Raw genomic sequence first — 6,727 nt, forward strand, 5'->3', positions numbered from 1 at the left:
AAGCTGGCTCATTTTAGATCAGTGTATCATTAGTAAATCTTAATATCCTATTATCTTAAAATTATTATTTTAAGGAATTATATTTTTCACTAAAATGCTGATGGTTATCAATCTATAGATATTTTCACCTTTAACCTCAAGTCTATCAATTCAGTGGTATTAACTAACATTAATACATTCAGTTTGGTATACATCAGGAGTTTCCTAGAAAAGGTGGTATGTAGTATTTTCAAAAAGTTTAGGAAAAACTGAACACTTTCCGCATGTCCAGCAGACGTCAACTTGTAATTTGTATATAAATTTCAGTATAGATGGAATCAAGAATCACTGAATTCATATGAATCATATTATGTTTAGTGTCAGGATATCACAGCATTCATATTTAGTTTTGTATCTATTGCATGAGACCTTTAAAAATAGGTCATTAAATGTATTAATTTTGGCAATATTTTTGTTCCTTCAAAATGTTATTTATGAACCTCTTTTTTTTAAATTTTTAATAAATATTTTTAATAAATTTTTAATTATGTTATTTATTTATTTTTAAATAATAAATGTTCAACTGAGTAGTACTTAAATGTATTTTGATATGCTGGTAAAATTCTTGAGAAACTTTTCAACTTGCTGGTTAAATTCCGCTGTTCATCTCTTGCTTATAGGATATAATTTGAAAATTATGAGGAAAGTCTTCTGCAAAGAACAGCCAGGTGAGCTGGGAAGTACTTGGCAGCTATTTGTTAAAGGGCATGTTGTATAGAAGAGTTAAATCAAATTACAAACACTGTCAGAGTTACACAAATAATTAAAATGAATAGATTTATATATATCCTTCTGTATGAAATCTTTGTATCTGAACCATATTTAATTATTTTAGAGGAAAGGGTGTTACTGAAGATTTGATCTTGTGAATTATTTCAGCTGATGTTTTCATTCCTACTTTTACTCAGTACTGCCATAGTGTTGAAACAAGTGTGTTTTAAGTGTGAGCAATTCTACATATAAATCTTATGATTTTTTAAAAAAAATATTTTTCAATGCTGATTAGAAACAGTTCTACATTATTTACTAGGCAGTTAAACTGAAATGAGGATGTGAAAAATTGACAGCAACATTTCAGACTATATTGAAACTCTTCCCATATTTAGTACAATTATTAAATAAACAATTGTGTATTACTATAACTTAATCCTGAACTCAACTAATGTGTCATGTGTCATCACAAAAGTTTGAATTTTACATTTATGTTTTCTGCCCCTGTTCAACTGTTGAATCTTCAATTTTTCAAAATGGCATTATATAGAATTGGATTACGGAGAATTAAGAATGAAAAGTGACTAGAGGGAGGTGACAGGTTGTCATCCATTCCTAGAATGTCTGCAAATCTAGTATTGATGTGAAGCTGTTGATTGGCTTGATCTTTTAAAATATTCCATTGGTGATTTTTCAGAATCCACCAATATTCATAAATAGTTCAATTGTTTTTTACAATATCCTTCACTTGTATTTGTTCAGGTCTGGTGGATGAAATGGGTCTATTTAGTTCTGTGACTATACTGGATATATGCAATGTTAAGATTACAGATAGGGAACATACGGGATTTTTCAAAAACCTGATGATGTCATTTACAAAAAGATCGATTTTTTCTCTATTACCATATTACAAAAAAAAGGCTACTGTGAAATGGATTTAAGATACAGAAAAACAAAAACTGAGAATCTTGGAAAATAATGCATTTGAATCAATCAACTAAAGAGCTGATAGGTGCCTCTTTATTTATATACAGAAACAAACTAGACAGATTTATTTGAAATGCTGTAATTTGAATTTCTGCATGAGTAGGGACTTAATTTTATGACACAATTATTATATTAATATATTACTAATATAATTATTTTATTAATTATATTATTTTCCTGTTCATGATCTTACAAGAAAAGGAAGAATTTGGAGTCTTTCATGTACAAAATCATGGCTTTATCCTTTTTTCTAGAATAAATTATTATTAGTAAATATATTTGTCGTCTAGATAATTAAGGTAATTTCAGATGCTATTAGAAATATGAAAGTGTAATATTGATATATGTAATTCATTGGGGAAAATAGTAAGGCATACTTGTTGGTGTTTAAATTACTAAATTAAAAAGCATTTATAAAGTTTACTGCAACTCAAGTTGCTTTGATGCCTGTTTAACAACAAGGTAATATTTCTGGACTTAGATGCTAAATAGGATCAGGCTTGGTTAATATTGATGGAAGATCTCTATGGAATACAAGGGCTGTAGAATCTAGATCGGTAGGAAAAATAGAATAGAACACCCTTCCCCACCCTCCCCAAGTGGTCACTTTTATATTTTTGCCAAGAAAGCTGCATGAGTTTTCTGGAATTGAGCTTAACAGAAGAGACTATTTTTTACTTGAGTTGATGACTATCCTGGGAGGCAACAGTTTGTTGTAGAGAAAGATCTGAAAAGGTAACTGCTGTTGTATTTTTCTATTTAATTGTGTAGTATAAATTAAAATATATAATTTATTTCTCAAGCCATTAGTCTTGAAGTTACACTTCTACATTGTACAGTGAGGTAAATTATTCTAAAATTATTGAAAATTATTTGTAGGTGAGGATGTGGGTCAAACTCTAGGTTTTTAATTTACATAATCCCGAGTCACTGTGAGTTGGGCAGCTACGGTATATAAATTTGTTTAATAAAATAAAGTCTCAGTAGCTCCTAATTACTAGCAAGTTTTGGAAGTAAAACTTAAAGATTAAAAACAATTTAGAATATAAGAAATATATCATTAGACCTGAATATATACATTCTTTTCATTCTTTCTATCATTTCCTGGTTTCTGAAGCTGGAATAATACTTCATTTTATTGCTAATCACATGCTTCTCATTAAAGGAGTTTAGATTTTTGTTCTCTAGTAGTAGTAGTAGTAACATGCATTTAGTAAACTAGAGAAACTTAAAAATGTCAATAACTCCACTACCTCCAGTGGGCCAAGTCACATTTACAGTGTCATTTCAGGAGAAAATATTGCAATATATAATTTTTAAAAACAAGTAGTAGAAATATTGCTGCTAAATAAATCTTACTTCTTTTATTAATGTGCTTCCCTGTAGCAAATAAACTAAGTCACCTAGTAAGATTCCACAGCTGAGAATAGACTTGAATCTACATCTCTTTTGTTCTAGAGCAGGGCTGCCAAACTCCTGACCCACAGGCCGGATACGTCATGCATTGGCCATGCCCAAGCGCAGTTTAGCGAAGGGGAAAAAGTTCCGATACATCACATGACGCTGCTGTGACATCCGTTCCAGAGTAACATCTTAACCATTATGCCTTTCTGGCTGAATCTGCAAATAACTAAATTCTTTTGCAACCTAAAGTCATGCAGTCAAGTCTATTTCCTCAGTCTGGATAAAGTCTTCATTTGTTGGCCTATGTCTAGCCCATTATAAATTTCATCCACTTATTTAAGGATTAGAATAAAGAATATATTTTATTAACCCAGAAACTTAGTTAATACTCATTAAATGCTAAACTGGTTGTTCTCTCTGAGCTTGGTTTTTACTTGCAGATGTTTCATTGCCTAATTAAATAATGTCATAACTGTGGGTTTGCTGCCTGTTTATGTACAGTAGCTTTCCTGCCAGTGGGTGTGGGTGCAGTTTTCTCCTTGATAGTTCCTTGATTATGGTATTAATTATTTGCTTAATTATTTGCCTGATCTTAATTCCTATTTATTTAGGTGTTGGCTGTTGGAGAGGATGTGTTCTGTTCTTTTTGTTTAGCTTTTTTATTGTCTCTTTTGCATAGTGTGTAAATATGGTTTATTTCTATGTATCAATTGGTGGCTGATCTGTTTTAATGCCAAGCTTTCATGAATTCCCTAGTGTGTTGGATTTAGCTTGGTTTAGGTTGCTCACTTTCCCAGTGAAAAGTATGCTTGCATCTGTCTTCATGTTGTAAGATTAAGAAGTTTTCATTATATCTTTTGAGTTCTAGTTCATGGATGCGTTCTGGTAGTCTTCTGTCTGTCTGTCCTACATAGTGGCTGTTACAATCTTTACATTGTATACTTTACATTGTATATTGTAGATTGGGGGTCTGCAACCTTGGCAACTTTAAGACTTGTGGACTTCACCTCCCAGAATTCATCAGCCAGCTTTGCTGGGAGTTGCCAAGTCTTAAAGTTGCCAAGGTTGCAGACCCCTGTTGTAGATGTCTCCTATTTTGTCTCCTGGGCTATTGTGTGTTTTGGTTTATTTAAGATGTTTTGAAGGGTTTTAGTTGGTTTGTGTACTGCTATGATGCCATATTGTTGTAACAGTGTGTTGATTGTAAGATGTTTTTAATGTGTGGTAATCTTATCTTTTTCAGACTTTATGTTGGTTGTGCTATAGTGGTTTGAGTAGTCAGGCATTTTTGGATAAAGTTGTGTGGGCATCTTTTTTTTTTTTTTGAAAGATGGTCTATAGGTGGTCTGTTTCATTTTCTGTTCTGGATTACTGTAATGGTTCTTCCTGCTCTTTTTTATTAAATATAGGTGAAGCTGCTGGTTATCTGTCAGCATGGATTGAAACATTTTCAATATGCTTATGATACTCATGATCTCTGCCCAAGGACAATCAAGTGATGCTTCATGTCTGGAAGCTGTAGGGGATGTAATGGGAGAATAACTTTGAGGAACAGGAGAATTGCAGCCAAGAGAAAGGTCATATAAAAGAAATCTGAGTCCAAAGCATGTAATTTGAGAAAACATTTCAGACTTGATCCTTCCTAGTTTTCTTTAAGATAAAGACAGGAAAGAGGACACACATTTAGACTTGCAATATTCTGTTTTCTGTAACTATAATAAAATTACAATTGGCCATCTTTAGTTCTTGATGGCATGGCAGTACCCAAACTGAACCAATGTGTTATTTGGGAGGTCTTATGACCTCATGTTTTTGCCTAAAGTATGTGGCATCTGTGGCCAGAGAGTTTTGCAGTTACAACTTGTGCAATTGTACCCTTTCCTAAATTGGGTGGTATTGCTCATATTCACCTACTGTGTAATTATTGCAATGTGATCTAACTGGGCTGTCTTGAAAAACCATCTGAAAACTTCAGCTGATCAATAATTCAGTCGCAGGCAGTTTTGAGTGCACCACTGTATATCAATATTATATCTGCTGAGTAAACTGCACTGGTTCTAACTGGGCTTAGTAGTATTTAAAAGGTCCTGGCCTTCTGTGACATGGGGCTGGAATATTAGGAAATTAGGAAATGTCAACTAATGTAACCTGGGAAATGTCCCCCCCCCCCCTTTCTGTTATAGCCCTTGTTCCTTGGAACACCATATTTCAGGAAATCCAGCTGGCATGACTCTTCTGGACTTCCATAAAACTTTATAACATGGTTGTTTTTTTTAGCCTGTGGGTGAGGAGGCTGATAGGCTTGCGAGATCCATTTTATTGTTGTGACAGTTGTCCTTGGCAACCACTATATATTTTATCGATCCTGTTTGTGTTTTTGTAGTTTTTAACCATGTTATCTGCCAACTATCGTTAAAGTTGAAGATGGGCATCTATAAAGTGCAGTTAATTTATGTTTTTAACTCTTAGAACACACATAGAGTTGACAGATCTTGTATGTAATTGCATTTCTTTGTAATAAATGAAACCAATGTATAAGGTATTATTTGTAAGCATGTTTACAAAAGAAAGCATGTTTTATCTTTGTTTTAAGCTACTTTTGTACTATTTATCTATACATCAAGACAGAGAGAGAAAAGAGCTGCCTATCACCATTTCAGTCTTATTGAGAGGAAGGATTCCAGAAACACAATGGAAGCACTATGCTTGCTAAATAATTTTGAGGAATGATTTCAACAGTAATAGCTAAAGAATACAATTATTGTAAGCAGAATTTCATATTTAAATGTAAGCCTTTACTGGTTCCTTGGCATAAATTGATCATGTGATGATCATTTTACTACTTACTTATATGAAATAGTAACTTTACCAGCTAAGGCAGGGATGTCAAACTTGCGGCCTATGGGCTGGATACGTTACGCGCTGGCCACACCCACTCCGTTTAGTGAAGGGGAAAAAAGTCGCGATACGTCACATGACAACCAGAGTTTGATACCCCTGAGCTAAGGTATCTAAAGTTATTGATTAAATGAAAGAGATTATATATGTTCTGTATTAGGGATATGTAGTGAGCTGGAGTTTACTTGGAGTTGGGGGTTTTTCTGGAAACTGACAGAGGCCTAATCTTTGGAAATTACCTGATCCTTTTCCAGATCAGAAGCAGAATTCAGAAAAAGAGATTTATTCTTCTGAGATTTCAGACCAATGAATCAAGCCCTAACCTTAACAAGGCTGCTACATTTAGAGTTCCACAGACTTCTCAAACACTCAAGATAAAACTTTTATCGTGGGCTAGTTCTAAGCTGTATAAAACTAGTTCTAACCTGTATAAAACATCTGGGAGTGTAATTCACTATTATATCTATGGCAATTTATACATTTGAGTGTGGTGATGGTGGTAGGGTGTTGTTTCCCCCCCCACACTTTTTTTCAACTAGACTCTGCCCTATACTTCATAGATTTGAAGTCAATCAGTTGACACAACTGACATCTATTACCTGGTCTCTCATACATAATCTGGAATAGTAAAAACAAAACTATGGTACCCACTTCCATTCTTCACTGGGATGAAATAAAATTAGAGGTA

Source organism: Pantherophis guttatus, chromosome 3, assembly GCF_059756535.1.
Source record: "Pantherophis guttatus breed Tessera chromosome 3, ASM5975653v1, whole genome shotgun sequence".
Taxonomy (NCBI): domain Eukaryota; kingdom Metazoa; phylum Chordata; class Lepidosauria; order Squamata; family Colubridae; genus Pantherophis; species Pantherophis guttatus.